Consider the following 15,983-nt stretch of genomic DNA (forward strand, 5'->3'; position numbering starts at 1 on the left):
TAAGGACCCCAGTGGACTTTAAAGAGAGACTTGACTTCTAAGGTCTTTCTCCTTAGTAGGGAATCTTGGGATCCCTTGGCAAGGTTTAAAAAATTAAAAAAAAAGTCACTCAGTTGTGTCTGCCTCTTTGTGACCCTGTGGATTGTAGCCTTCCAGGCTTCTCTGTCCATAGAATTCTCCAGACAAGAATACTCAAGTGGGTTGCCCTCTTCTTCTCCAGGGGATCTTTCCAAACTTGGATCGAACCTGTGTCTCCGGCATTGCAGGCAGATTCTTTACCGTCTGAGCCACCTTTAATCTGAGGACCAGTCTCTGCCTGAGTTTGTTATGGGCTCAGTATTAATTCATCCACATCCCTCATCCTCTCTTCCACCTCTTTCCTTGGGATTTCATTTGGGTGACGCCCACATGCTTGGGAGGGCCATGCACATTTCATGGTCTCTGTGGGAGAGACGAGAGCCCAGGTGGATGAGGAAGGCTGGGGCGTGTGCAGGATTTCTTATTTCTCTGAAGTGACCCAAAGTACTCTACAATGAGAAAAGCTTGGTTCTCAATCATCCAGCTTCTTCTTTGTTATTGATGTGTGGTCCAGAACCACCCCCTGCCTTCCAGAACAGAAAAGTACTGGAAATTAGATTGGTAAATTCAAGGCCACCTTTGCAGCAGAAGAACCCTGGCAGGGTCCAGGCTGCCCAGAGCAATGATCCAGAAATAGACGTGGTCTGCCTTGTAGGTTGTGGGCTCCATCCACTGTCCATCTGGGAGATGTTTTGTTTTGTTTTAGTTTTATTTATTTATTTGTCTGCACCAGGTCTTAGTTATAGTATGTGGGATCTTTGATCTTTAGTTGTGGTACATGAACTCTTAGCTGTGAAATATGGGGTCTATTAATAGTTCCCTGAGCATGGATCAAACCTGGGCCCCTGCGCTGGTAGTGCAGAGTCTTAGCCACTGGGCTGCCAGGAAAATCTCCCAGCTGTTGATGCGCAGTGCTGGGCTCCTAGCTCCCAGCTTCCCTCTTCCAAGCACAGGCCTCTGCAGTCTCAGTGGATGTGAGGGACGGGCCATTCTGCAAGTAGATATTTAGGTCCCAGACAGGATGCCCAGGAAGATCTGAGTTCACTTCCTTCTTGGGCGTCCTGCCCTTACAGGTAGCAGAAGCAACACCATTGAGATAGGACTGATGGGATGCAGGTAGAAAGGTCAAATCCCAGTTGCAGGCCTGGCCCATAGAATCTTCCCTGCAGAATCCTCACCCTTCATGACCCTTCACCTATATCTCCGCATCCAAAGCTGAAAATAAACCTTTCTGTATTAAGCCGATAAAGTTCAGTGTTGCTCCTTATATAGTCTGACTTCTCTTCGACCTCAGAGAAAGGCCCTCAGTTTGCTCAGACTCATGTCCATTGAGATGGTGATGCCATCCAATCTCATCCTCTGTCACTCCCTTCTCTTTTTGCCTTCGGACCTGAGGGGGAGACCCTGCCCCTGGGCTTCCATCCTTGTGAACTTGATGGCCCATCACTGTGACACAGCTCCCGGTGTGCAGCAAGGACAATGCTGACCGGGGTCTTTGATGTGATTTCAGACTCATCTTCCTTCATCTGCCTCCTTGTTTTTTGCTTCAGAAAACTATAATTGCTGGCTGAATATAAAAGCAACCCACACTTGGTGTAGAAAATGTAGGCCATACATAGAATACTTGTCATCTTTCAGTTGCTAAATCATGTCCCACTCTTTGCAGCCCCATGGAATGCAGCACGGCAGGCTTCCTTGTCCTTCACCATCTCCTGGAGTTCACTCAAACTCATGTCCATGGAGTCGGTGATGCTACCCAGCCATCTCATCCTCCGTCGTCCCCTTCTCCTCCTGCCCCAATCCCTCCCAGCATCAGGGTCTTTTCCAATGAGTTGACTCATTGTGTCAGGTGGCCAAAGTACACAGAATCATAAAGATGAAAAAAAAAAACCCCCATTACTTGCTTATTCAGAGATAAACACTGGCAACAGTTGGTTGTATTTTTTCAGTCATTGTATATGTATATGCTGGGTTATATACACATGTATCTATATATTATCTTCGTATATTGTGAGCATTTTCTCATGTCATTGAAAAACATGAAAGGACGGTTTTACCAGGTGAGTAACACTCATTTAATGGCTCTATTCTTATTAATTTAAGTCTCCTTCTTCTATAACGGGGTTTCTAGGTTGTTTACAATCTGCTAAAAGCAAACTGTGTTGCCATCTTGGTGTAAAAATCTTTATTCCGACCTCTGCTGCAATCCCAGGATGCAGCTAAGGCGCCTTAAAGCTAGTTCTCCTGAATGGAATTACTGGGTGGCAGAATCCGACAGTTCTAATATTTTTCAAATCTATGGCTAAACTACCTTCTGGTAAGATGATCTGAGTTACTCTCTTGAGCAAGAGGAGAGTTAGCTTGGCTCTCTTTGGAACTGACAGTATTTTTACTTGACTTTCTCCTTGTCATCTTATTGAGGGGCTGTAATAGGAGTCGAGATCTCATTCTGAACCACTGCTTCTTAACTTGGGGTAGGGTGGTGGGTATACATGCATTTAAGACCCTGGAGGAATGGATGGAGCCTCACCCTCCCATCACCCTCCCCTCCCCCACAGTGCACAATTCAGTGTTTAGAATGGATTCATAGGCATGGGTTGTGGGTGGGAACAGAGAGACTGATGACACTGGTGGGCGATGATGGAGCTGGGAGTGAGTGAGGGCGTCAGGGGGGCGGGGAGGGGGCACGCAGAGTCCACACAGCCTGGGGACTGCCTGGACCAGGGGAGGGGTGAAGGACAGTTACTCTCCAGGATTTGGGGCTTTAAAAGTTACTCTTATTTGTTAACCCTGAGCCCAAACCCTCACTGCCTCCCTTGTTCTGTTTCAACAATAATTTTCTCCCTCTCTTTCCATCTTTCAATGTTTATTCAGCATCCGTGAGCCAGGCTGTGCATTAAGTGATGTGAACACAACTATGAACACACCCATTGGCTCCTCCCTCCCGAGGAAGAGAAGATAAACAACAAACTAATTAAAAACGAACTGAAACATTGGCTCCTGATAAAAGCGTGATGAGGAAAGAAATAGCACGCTGCGGGGGAGAACACTGAGAGAGGTATTAGCTCTCTACTGTGCTCAGTCGTGTCTGACTCTTTACAGACCCATGGACTGTAGCCTGCCAAGCTCCTCTCTCCATGGGATTTCCCAGGCAAGAAGGTTGGAGAATACTGAAGACCCCTGTCAGGGGATATTTCTGACCGAAGGATCAAACCTGGGTCTCCTGTATTGCAGGCAGATTCTTTACCTTCTGAGCCACCAGGGGAGCTCTCTATTGCTGTGTCATGAACTACCCACAACTTTACAGCCCGAAACAACAACTGCCTGTTATCTCAGATCCTGTGGATTAGGAACGCAGGAACAGCTTAGCGGAGCGGTCCTGGCTCAGGGGCTGTCATGGAGCTTTAGTCGAGCCCTGGGCTGTGACCTCATCTTGCGGTTCAGCTAGGGCTGAAGGACCTGGTGCCAGGCTGTCTCCCGCAGTTGCTGTCAAGTCTCAGATCTGGATGAGTTGTTGGGCTGAGGGCCAGATGTTGGCTGAAGGTCACTCCCAAACCCACAGTTGCTCAGCTTTGATCTTCTCCCCAGGATAGCTCATAGCAGAGCAGCTGTCTTCGTCCAGAGCAAATGGTCCAAGAGGAAGAGGGTGAGAGGGTGTGCATCCAAGATGGAAGACAATCTTTTCACAACCTAACCTCAGAAATGAGGCATCATTGCTTCTACTGTATTCTGTCATGAGAAGGGAGTCTCTTACTCCAAATTTTGCGGGAGGAGAATTAAACTCCACGAGTTGAAAGGAGGAATAGCACAGAATTTGTGGACATATATATATATATTTTTTAACTACCATAAGGAGGGATGATGGGTGTTGCCATCACATTGTTGCTGTTGTTCAGTTGCTAAGTCATGTCTGGCTTTGCACACTAGGCTTTCCTGTCTCTCACTGTCTCCTGGAGTTTGTTCAAATTCATGTCCATTGAGTCGGTGATGCTATTTAACCATCTCATCCTCTGCCAACCCCTTCTTTTTTTGCCTTCAATCTTTCCCAGCATCAGGGACTTTTCAAATGAGTCAGTTCTTCGCATCAGGTGGCCAAAGTATTGGAGTTTCAGCTTCAGCATCAGTCCTTCCAATGAACGTTCAGGGTTGATTTCCTTTAGGATGGACTGGTTGGATCTCTTTGCAGTCCCAGGAACTCTCAAGAGCCTTCTTCAGTGTGTGCCTATGTATATGCTTGAGTGTTCACTCAGTGGTGTCAGACTCTTTGTAACCCTATGGACTGTAGCCTGCCAGACTTCTCTGTTCCATGGGATTTCCCAGGCAAGAACACTGGAGAGGGTTGCCATTTCCTCCTCCAGGGGCTCTACCTGACCCAGGGATTGAACCCACATCTCTTGCACTGACAGGTGGATTCTTTACCACTGAGCCATCTGGGAAGCTCGTTACTTTATATAAGATGATCACATAGATTTTAAAGGATATATTTTAAATATTATTGAGTTGTATTGCAATGAATGTATAGTGGTCCAAATTCTTAGCTAAAAATCTTAAAGCAGATGTGTTTCTGATTTCAGGATTTTTGAGCTTTTAACAAAGTAGCACACTGTATGTGTCATACGTTATATAAAACCCCCTGGTGAAGTCTGGGGCTGCAGCCTACAATTAAGTACATTAATATTTCTACAGTGAAACCTCTGAATATTTATACCATGCAGGATAAATATAACCCAATTCAGGCTATACTCTGAATAGCCTCATGTCAGTTAAGGTCAGATTTGTGGACAAATAAATTTGAGCCAAATATAGAAAAGACCTTCTGTTTTTCAGAGCTTTTTTGAATTTACAATTGTGGGTAGGGAGCTGTGGACCCATCATAAGCCTTCAAGAATATATTCATCTAAAATAAAGAGTAATTACTTATTCCGCAAACTCTTTCTTCCCTGAATACCATGAAAAATTAGTAAAATGATTTTTCAAAATTCTAAAAGCCCTCAGGAGATTGTATCCCATTGTGGAAGGGGTCTGTCATTTACAAGATTGGGACTTTCCAGTGTAGGAATGGAGAGTGAGACTGCAGCCACGCTGTCACAGTCTTTGTACTGCAGCCTGAGGTCCCTGGCCTGAGTCCTGGATGTTATGGGACCCATTCAAATGTTTTGATCCCTGAGTACAGAAGAATTCCTTCTGAGTGGGAGTTGGATACCTTACAACTTGTTGTTCACTTGCCAAGTTGTGTCCATCTCTTTGTGACCCAAGACCTGTAGCAGGCCAGGCTCCTCTGTCCTCCACTGTCTCCTGGAGTTTGCTCAAATTCATGCCCATTGAGTCAGTGATGCAGTCTAACCATCTTATCCTCTTCCACGCCCTTCCCCTTTTGCCTTCAATCTCTCCCAGCATCAGGGTCTTTCTCAATGAGTCAGTTCTTCACATCAGGTGGTCAAAGTAGTGGAGCTTCAGCTTACAACTGGATTTTGGCAAATGCACTTTTCATGTCTTCCCTGTAAATCCATTGCCAGCATCGCAGATGTGTAGCAAGGCAGGCTGCTTGCTAGTTTCTTTCTCCCCAGCCTGCTCTGTGATGAAGGCGTCCTTGCAGCAGAGAACTCTGCCTGCAGGTTCCCTCACGTGGGCTCCTTTACATCTCAACGCCACGCAGTGAGTGCTTTTCCCAGACTGTCTGCTCCCAGCTACCCTGTTTCAGCAGGAACACCGAGCAGCCATTAAAATGACAGAATATCAGGCAACAGATGCTAAGGCCCTCAGGACTGATGGAGATGAACGCAGCTCTCCACCACGCCCTTTGCTACGAGGCCTCGGAACTCCAGCTGTCAGGAAAGGAAGAGCCTGCTTCCTGCGTCCCCAGGACCTGAATTGCCTCGTCAATCGCTCTGGCCACTAGAGTAAGGATGAACTAGTTTAGTGCTAGGTCTTCGGAGGCAGTGGGCACTTCTACACTGGAAACCCCTGATGCTAGGAGATAAGGCCAGCCTAATCAGTCACGGGGTGAGACACCACAGGGAGGAGAGCTGACGGGCCCCAGCCAAGGCCATCGGACACCAAGTGGCCCAGAGCTGACAACAGACACTTGAGCAAGCAGAGCTGACAGACTCGGGAGGAGCAATACATGACATGCTCTTAAATCACCAAGTTTCAGGGTGGTTTGCTACGTAATGATGGCTAACTGATAAAGCTCATGTAACTGGTAAGTCCTGAATTCTCCAAGATTATAAAAAATAAAACTGATCAGATCCTCATCAGACCTCAAAGTAACTTGCTTTCTCATTATTAAAAAATATATGCTTTTGGAAGATAGCAGCTAATGTAGAATTCTATTCATTAGAGAGGAATTATCTTTGTACAGGCACATACGCTAAGTCACTTTAGCTGTGTCCAACTCTTTACAACACTGGACTATAGCCTGCCAGGCGCCTCTGTCCATGGGACTCTCCAGGCAAGAATACTGGAGTGGGTAGCCTTTCCCTTCTCCAGGGGATCTTCCCAACCCAGGGATCAAACCCACATCTCCCATATTGCAGGTGGATTCTTTATCAGCTGAGCCACAATGGAAGCCCAAGAATACTGGAATGGGTAGCCTGTCCCTTCTCCAGTGGATCTTTCTGACCCAGGAATCGAACCAGGGTCCCCTGCATTGCAGGCAGATTCTTTACCAACTGAGCTATCAGGGAAGCCCTGGGAAGCCCAAGGAAATCTTTTATTTCTCTTCCTTTCCTTTCTTTCCTCTCCTTTCTTCTTTCCTCCTTCCCCCTCTTCCTTTACACTATCAGAGCATAATTGTCAGCCAAAGGCAGATCCTCCAAATTAAGTTTATTGACTCAGCCATGTTTTCTTTCCCTAAAAAATACAATAGTAAAAGAAAAATGTTTTTAGGAACCTAGAAAGTTCCTGGTTCTCTGTATAACTCTCCGAGGATGACATCCTACTTTACTAATGTTACCTCTGGGATTCAGATTCATCAAACAAGGGACTCCTGCATTGCAGGCGGATTCTTTACCAGCTAACTGAACTATCAGGGAAGCCCCTCAGATTCAGCAGATGCGACAACTGACGAACATTTAAAACCTCACCAGTATTCGTTTTGCAGATTGGGGTTGATCTATGATTCCTTTACAGAATTTGAGCCTTGACATATTTATCCCAAAGAGAGCTTAAATCAGGTGCTTCATCATCTGAGTTCTCAGGGAGGCACATAGCCAACAGACACCCCTCAGATTTATGGTTTTCTGGCATCTGGTGCGACTGGCAGGCAGAATTTCTAAATTAACACCCAAGATGTGCTCCGGCAAAAGAGCCTGGATTTGCTTTCTTTCCTCTTTTTGTTTCTTTACAAGAACAAGGCTGGGATGCCAGTTTGGGGTCCGTGTCACAGAATCAGCTACATGGCTCACAGTTTGTTCCTAACACGGTTATTTTTAGTTTTTCTGTCACCAGCAGAGACAAGAAATATTAATGTACTCTGGGGTCTTTGTATGTTATATCAAATTAAACTGTGAACCTTCTGGTAAAGGAACAGGTTAATATTTCTGAGAAAAATATGGAAATGAAAGCAACGCACTGGAGTTTTCACAGTAGGATTAGACACTGAAGTAAATACTATGGACATTCTTTAAAATTCTAAAAATTCTGTTTTATCTAGAAACTGAGCCTTAAGGGGTTTAAACCAGAGTGCACAGAGACACAATGAAAAGAAAAAACTATAATCTCTGGTTCCTTGTGGTAAGCTTTAGAACTCAGGGCTCATATCTCCTGCAAGACAGAAAATAAGAAAAGACATTTTGGCCTGAAATGCTTGCTGGGGAAGAGAGAGAGGAAACTCGTGTTTACTGAATGTTACCACCTGGCAGGATAAGTTTCTGGGTTGCAGATATTTTTCATCAGAATGTCAGGAGCTAAATGATGTTGACCACTGGGTCCAAAGAGGATATTATGCATTTTAAAATGAGGGCATAGTTGAAATGCCAGCAGTGTCAGTTTTAATGCCTGGATCTCAATGGAAAAGAGAAGTGTCAGGTTGTATTTAAAAGCGAGAGGCAACTCACCAGCATCAGGAAGAGTAGTGTTTGATTAAAACAGTGAGATGCAATCGGAAGATCCAAATAGCGAGTAGTTGGGAGGCTCCCAAGGAGCACAAATTAAAATTTCTGGTCCATCACTCTGGTCAGAATGGCCTTCATCCAAAAGTCGACAAACAGCAAATGCTGGAGAGAATGTACAGGAGAGGGACCCGTCCTACACCGTTGGTGGGAGTGTACAATGGTGCAGCCACTTTGGAGAACAGTCTGGACATTTCTTACAAAACTGAAAATACCACATGTTTCGGCATTCCCACTTTCCCACTCCTGGGCGTATACCTGGAGAAACTCTAATTTGAAAAGATGCTTGCCTCACCATGCTCAGTAGCCAAGACATGGAGGCAACCTAAATGTCCACTGACAGAGTACTGCTCAGTCATGAAAAAAGAGAAAGGAAGAATGCCATTGGCACATTTGCAGCAACATGGCTGGACCTAGAGACTGTCATACCAAGAGAAGCCAGCCAGAGAAAGACAAATATCATATGATATCACTTATACGATGGGGGCTTCCCAGGTGGCGCTAGTGGTAAAAAACCCACCTGCTGATGCAGGAGACGTAAGAGATGGGGTTTTGATCTCTGGGTTGGGAAGATCCCCTGGAGGGCATGGCAAGCTACTCCAGTATTCTTGCCTAGAGAATCCCATGGACAGAGGAGCCTGGTGGGTTATGGTCCATAAGTTTGGAAAGAGTCAAATCCTGTATGATATCACCTATGTTATATGTGGAACCTAAAAACAAACCAAACCAAATGAACATGTATACAAAACAGAAAATAATTCACAGACTTAGAAAACAAATTATTGTTACCAAAGAGGAAATGTGGAGGGGAGTGGTAAGTTGAGATTAGCAGATACACATTACTATACATAAAACAGATGGCCAACAAGGTCCTGCTGTATAGCACAGAGAACTATGCTCAACATTTTCCAATAATGTATAAGGGAAAAGAATCTGAAAAAGAGTATACATAACTGAACATTTTGCTGTATACGTGAAACTAACATAATACTGTAAATCAGCTATACTTCAATTAAAAAAATGTCCAGAAAATATTTTTCTGTTATTTATGAAAATATCTGTCTTTGGAATTTGTTCTGTTTTTACCTCCACAGCCTGGCCTGGGAGGGCGGACAGGTCACACTGCAAAACACTTCCTTTCCAAAACATTCTTAGTGAAGAGCTGTAAAGGTCAGGGCAGAGCCCAGAAGCTGAGTGGGGCAAGGAGAAGGAATTGGGATTCCCAGATTTTGGGTGAGCTGAAGAGAGGTCACCATGATCTGAGTGGGCAGAAGAATCAGGCTCAGGGAGGTGATATCACCTTGTCCAATGTCATCAGTCACTGTGACGCCCTCTCTTCTCAGCAAAGCTCCGTTTCTTCTTGTCGCCCTGTAGCTTCTGCCGGCGATGGGGGCTGCCTGCTCTCCTGCCTGTAAGATGCTCTCCTAGCTCTTTTTTCCAACAGGTGAGACATTTCTCTGTGGGGACAGAGGTAATGAAAACTTCCTGCATTTTGCTGTTATGCCTCTTAACCCTTTCATAATACCAGGCTTTTTGCTATTTCTGTTTTTAGTCAAAACACTTGGCCCCAAGTGTTACAGGACTCTGTTTGTCCCAGAGGGAGTTCAGGGATTGATGACATAAGTAGAGTCTGGTTCTTCCACCCAGTCTAATTTTTAGTGCCTTTTTTTTTTTTTTAACTTGGGTTCCTTATTGATTTATATTCATGTTTTCTTCCCTTTCCCTCAGACCTGCTTCTTTTGTAGTTTCATTTTTAGAATACAGAGTCAATGTCATCAAATGTACATTGTCAATGTACATTTCAGTTCAGTCGCTCAGTCGTGTCCGACTCTTTGCGACCCCATAAATCGCAGCACATCAGGCCTCCTTGTTTGTCACCAACTCCCTGAGTTCACTCAGACTCATGTCCATCGAGTCGGTGATGCCATCCAGCTGTCTCATCCTCTGTCGTCCCCTTGTCCTCCTGCCCCCAATCCCTCCCAGCATCAGAGTCTTTTCCAATGAGTCAGCTCTTCGCATGAGGTGGCCAAAGTACTGGAGTTTCAGCTTCAGCATCAGTCCTTCCAATGAACACCCAGGACTGATCTCCTTTAGGATGGACTGGTTGGATGTATTATTGTTTGCAACAGCAACCCCTCCCCTCAAAGTTTACTTCTTTGGTTGAATATTTGAGCCCTTGAAACAAAGTTGCATGAAAAATAACATACTGTGTGCAAAAGAGGCTCATCTGCATTGACATTTATGCGTCTCAAAGTTTCAAAGCAAAATAAGTGCACAGTTAAGAAAATGAGAGCTCCGCATCAGGGGGAAGTGCTTACGGCAGGTGAAGTGGGCAGAACACTGGAGAGGGCGCCCCCTCCCCTCTGGTATGAAATGTTCCATATGGAATGCTCACACTCAATAAGACCATATTTAATGAACATGTACTACGTGCCCAGGCCCAGTGCAAGGCCTTTCTCACGAGTGCTCATGGCAAACACGAGCTATGGGTATCTCGACTTCCTAGATGGAGGTGGGCCAGCCAAAGGTACATGTTGGGGTACTGTGGAAGGGCTCTGGGTTCCAGGACACGGAGGCCTGTTGTGACTTGGGATTCCATGAGCCACCTTAATGCTCATGCATGCAGCCTGATCGTCCTATCCAGGAGCAGGATTCCAGGCACCTCTTCTTAGACTCGTTTGCTCTGGTCAGAGCCCTGGTGGTAAAGCTACTCTCAGTTCAGTGAAACCACAGGATGGGCCTGGAGGGCCAGCTGAAGCTCATGAACCAGGACTTTCCTTTTTTCTCTAAGTATTTTTAAAATTCAAATAGGCAATATGTGTAAAACTCAGAAGGTATAAAAGGGGTGAGCTTCCCCGGTGGCTCAGCAGTGGAAGAATCCACCTGCAATGCAGGAGATGCAGGTTTGATCCCTGGATCAGCAAGATCCCCTGGAGAAGGAAGTGGCAACCCCACTCCAGGGTTCTTGCCTGGAGAATCCCATGGACAGAGGAGCCTGGCGGGCTACAGTCCATGGGGTTGCACAGAGTCAGACACGACTGAGCGACTCAACAGCAACTTCCCCTGGCCCCATTCAACCTCACCCTCGGTTCATGAGCCCACTGGCAATCACTGTCTCCTGTTCCTTGCATCACTTCCTAGAGGTGGTTCAAGCATAAACAAATGCACCCCAAGCATGGATATCCTCACCCCTTTTTGTGTACCTACAACCCCACATGCTTTCCGGAGTTTTCTACTCTGATACTTAAGGCTGCCTCTTAGAGCTCATTTCACAACAGTGCCCAGCAATCAGCTTCTCTCTTCTTTAAAAGGCTGCATAGATTCTATTTTTATGTGCCTGCTCTTATTTAGATATTGTTTCTTCAAGGAGATTGATTTATTTTTTCCAGTTTTTCTTTCTTTTTTATAATGTGGACCGTTTTTAAAGTCTTCACTGAATTTGTTACAATATAGCCTCTGCTTTATGTTTTGGTTTCTTGGCCCTGATGCATATGGATTCCTAGCTCCCTCTCCAACTAGACATTGAACTTGCGCCCTCCTGCACTGGAAAGTGAAGTCTTAACCTCTGGGCTGCCAGGGAAATCCCTCCATTTTTTAATAAAAATAATGCTACAATGAACGTGCCTGGACACATATTGTTTCAACACATAGGAGTATGTTCTATAAATTTCTGTAAGTGAAATTGCCAAAGAATGTAAGGTTTTTAAATGTTGACAATCGTTATAAGACTTCCCTGGTGGCTCAGATGGTAAAGAATCTGCCTGCAATGTGGGAGATCCAGGTTCAGTCCCTGGGTTGGGAAGATCCCCTGGAGAAGGAAATGGCAACCCACCCCAACATTCTTGCTTTGAAAATCCTATGGACAGAGGAGGCTGTAAGGCTTCAGCCCATAGGGTTGCAAAGAGTCAGACATGACTGAGTGACTAACACTAACTAATCATTTCAAGTTGCTTCGCGTAGAGGTCAACAGTTTAGTCCTCCAATGGTATTTGAATTAAGCTCCAAACTGCTCACATTCTAGTTCAAATATGTGGTTGTGGGCTGGAAGGAACATATATTGGTCCCAGTAGTATGAACCTGGGCAACTCACTTCCCCTCCATGAAAACCACGGTTTTCAGAGCCATAAAAAGGTGATACCAGCCACCCAAGCAGTATCACAGCTGTATAAAGACTTAGGAAGTGTTCAGCATCCTGCCTTTTCAGCTCCAGAATGTTTAGCCCTTGTTTCAGTTCAGTTGCTCAGTCTTGTCCAACTCTTTGTGACCCCATGGACTGCTGCACGCCAGGCCTCCCTGTCCATCACCAACTCCTGCAGCTTACTCAAACTCACGTCCATCGAGTCGGTGATGCCATCCAACTATCTCATCCTCTGTTGTCCCCTTCTCCTCTGCTTTCAATCTTTCCCAGCATCAGGGTCTTTTCAAATGAGTCAGTTCTTCACATCAGGTGGCCCAACTATTGGAGTTTCAGCTTCAGCATCAGTCCTTCCAATGAATATTTGGGACTGATTTCCTTTAGGATAGACTGATTGGATCTCCTTGCAGTCCAAGGGACTCTCAAGGGTCTTCTCCAAGACCACACTTCAAAAACGTCAATTCTTTGGTGCTCAGCTTTCTTTATGGTCCAACTCACACATCCATACATGACCACTGGAAAAACCTTGTCCACTGTTAAAGCTTTATGGGTGCTCCTGAAGGAGGCCTGCATAGGTTCTCTCCTCTTTTCCATGCTGGGCTCCGCTCTGTGGGCTTAGGATTCCTAGAGCGTCCTCAGAGGCAGAGGAGGGGGACAGGCCCATGGCTCCATCTTTGAAAGGACTTGCAGACCTTGTTGGTTGGCCTTTATCTCCATCAGCAGTGCAGGCTGGAATGTGGCCAAGGATGCACAGAGCGGACAGGCATGTGGTCCTGAAACCCTGGCCTGCAGCAACTCCTCCCAGGTTGGGTTCCAGAACTCCTGGGTTGGCCAAAAAGTTTGTTTGGGATGTTTTGTAACATCTTGTGGAAAAACCCAAAAGAAAATTTTGGCCAACCCAATGGATTTGGGGTTTGCGTGAGGATTTCTTTAAACTGTGTCACTGCTTGCTGAGCCCTCTCATCATCCTTGAATGGACCTCTAGTTTGATGGTGAGCGAGAGGATACCAGAGCCAGCTTTCTAAGAACTATCTATGTTATTTTTAATTTATTGGATATAAAAGAGAATTTTTAGATATGTGCAACCATCACAGATGCTTTTGGAAAGTTCCTAAGATCAACCATTGGAAATTTTGTTTAAGAAATCAACAAGCTTGTAAATCCACTATACATCAATAAAAAGGAAATTAACAAAGAATGCCAAGCCTTTAGAACTCAATCCTCAGACCCATTCTTATTCAAAAGTCAAGTCTGCATTAGGTGCATTCTGGGTTAAATGAAAGTTTGCTCTCACTAGGTAGGTATTTTCAGTTTCCAAAGAATACACAGCCACTCAGGAAACAGACACATCTGCAGCTTTGCAAAAGAATAATAGCATCCCTTCCCCTCCCAGTCTGGGAGAGCGCGCCCCCGTCAGTCCCTGTGTCCCCCAGAAGGATGCCAGATGCAAGGGAGTTTCCTCTCCTTGGCTGGACTTGCAAGTAAAGCGAAGAATTCCTGGAGCCTGAGTCATCCGCCCTGACAGCCCAGCCAGGACCTCCTGGTGATGAGGAAGAGAGGAGAGGCCCCGAGGCTCTGTGGCTCCGGGCAGGGCCCCCAGTGGGGTCCGCCTTCTCAGACCCCGGCCTGGCCTGCTGCTTTTCACAGGGCAGCCGTCATTTTCAAAGTGAGGCTCAAGGCCACAGCAACCCCACCCCCACCTCTAATCAGGAACACAGAACCTGACCCCGCTGATGACCCAGGAGAGTAGGTGAGCATCTTTTCTCTCCTTCCGCTTGCTTCGCCCACAGCTTGAACTGTGTGGTGGACTCGCCCTTGACACCTCCGCAGAACCCAGGCCGATGCCGAGGCTCCGGGAGGCCCAGCTTCCCAAGAGGAGTGAAGAAAGTCTGAAGGCAAATAGTCCCTGTTGACAAAAAGGGCCCCTTTCCAGGACAAAACTGTCATTTTGAGGAAAAAGCAAATGATACTCCTTGTGGCCAGCAGGCAACAGCTGGGCCAGTTTGTTTGAGAGCAAACATGTAATTTAGGAGGTGAAACCCTGTGTTCCCAAAGGGGTATTCACTTTGTCAAGGGAGTCTACATAGAATTGTATAGTCTTTTCCTTTTTGATTAATGTATAGGTAATTTGGCCCTCCTCGTGGCTCAGTGGTAAAGAATCTGCCCGCAATGAAGGAGAAATGGGTTTGATCCCTGGGTTGGGAAGATCCCCTGGAGGAGAAAATGGTAACTCCCTCCGGTATTCTTGCCTAGAGAATTCCATGGACAGAGGAGCCTGGCGGGCTAGAGTCCTTGGGGTCTCAAAGAGTCGGACACGACTGAGCGACTTCAACAACAACAACAATATAGGTAATTTACAACGTCGTGTTTGCTTCAGGTGTGCAACAAAGCTATTCCATTATTATATATTTATGTAGATTCTAAAAAGGGTTTTTTTCCCATTATAGTTCATTACAAGATATTGACTATAGTTTCCGGTGTAGGGTTTTTGAGTATTTGGTTCAAGTTTATTAATGCCTTGAATGGCCAGAAAAGCCTTCAGTGTCAAAGCCTCTGTCTGCGGAGGTCAACTGGAGGGAAAGGAAAGGACCCTGGACTGGCCATACCAGGTCTTCCATCTGAGGTGACCTTGCGACCCCGAGAGCCTTAGGACACGAACGTGGGCTTCTTTGTCACGGAAGTTTGGAAGTGGTTAGCTCTTCACTGCAGACCTTCTTAGACCTCTGCATGCGATGGTTGGCTTTGTGAGTGATCTGAAGAGGATAGGGTTTCAGTTCCTGTGATCATAGTTGACTGTCTAATCCTATGGATTTTTCTCTCTTCTTCCCTACCCAGTACTGAGGACGGGAGAAGGAGGGACTATCTCACGTCTCAGCTGCGCTCCACAAGTACAGCCAGAGTTCCATGCGGGACATGTTCTCCTGCAAAGCATACTTGTTTATTTTTAGGCAGATTATTGAAGTGGTGACTAACTCTCATGTGGGACTTCCTCGGCTGTCCAGGGGCTAAGCCTCCGTGCTTCCCATGCAGGGAGCCCGCGTTTGAACCTGGGCAGGGAACTAGAGCCTGGACGCCACAACTAAAAAGGTCCTGTGTGCTGAGACCAAGGCCTGGTGCAGGCAAAGTAATTAATAAATTAAAAAGAAAACCTCTCTTGTCTGTTCAAAGCTTCCAAAGACTCTGCCTATGGGCCTGGTGGTCCCAGCATGGGGGATATTTGCTCTTTGGTGCTGTTTCTCCTGGGGGTCCTGCTCTCCTGAGGAGCTAGCCAGGACTTGGGGGGACTGGCCCCTGCCCAGGGGACGGTTCACTGCAGCATTATCCACCCTTACAGCCCTCTGCTGAGGAAGAAACTACCTAACTTTTCTCAAAGCCAAATGCTGTGTTGGCCTGGATTCTGCCAAACAAACAGTGGCAGCCTTTTGGTTTTGCTATAAAAATAGACACAGAGTTGCATACGTGGTTCTGGTGTGAAGGGCTGGCATTTGTTTCAGGAGAACTTTCAGCCAGTCATCAAGTAGCAGGTGTCTTGAGCTGATCAGTTTAGGAGAAGCAGGGCTTTGCTGTTCTTCCCCGTAGACATCTGCCCCCTTACCTGTGGTCCTGAGTGCCCCGGGTCCTAATGCTCTCCTGAGCTTTTCTCACCAGAGACTGCTGAG

At 46.1% G+C, this 15,983-nt stretch overlaps 1 long non-coding RNA gene across 1 annotated transcript; it reads left to right on the forward strand.

Annotated features, from left to right (window-relative positions):
• The first annotated feature begins 13,858 nt into the window (after positions 1–13,858).
• On the forward strand, positions 13,859–15,423 carry LOC138428803 (uncharacterized). Its single transcript, XR_011252583.1, has 3 exons — positions 13,859–14,074; positions 14,578–14,673; positions 15,160–15,423. It is a non-coding gene; the product is annotated as an uncharacterized lncRNA (long non-coding RNA).
• The last annotated feature ends 560 nt before the right edge of the window (positions 15,424–15,983 follow it).

This window comes from Ovis canadensis, chromosome 1 (assembly GCF_042477335.2).
Source record: "Ovis canadensis isolate MfBH-ARS-UI-01 breed Bighorn chromosome 1, ARS-UI_OviCan_v2, whole genome shotgun sequence".
Taxonomy (NCBI): domain Eukaryota; kingdom Metazoa; phylum Chordata; class Mammalia; order Artiodactyla; family Bovidae; genus Ovis; species Ovis canadensis.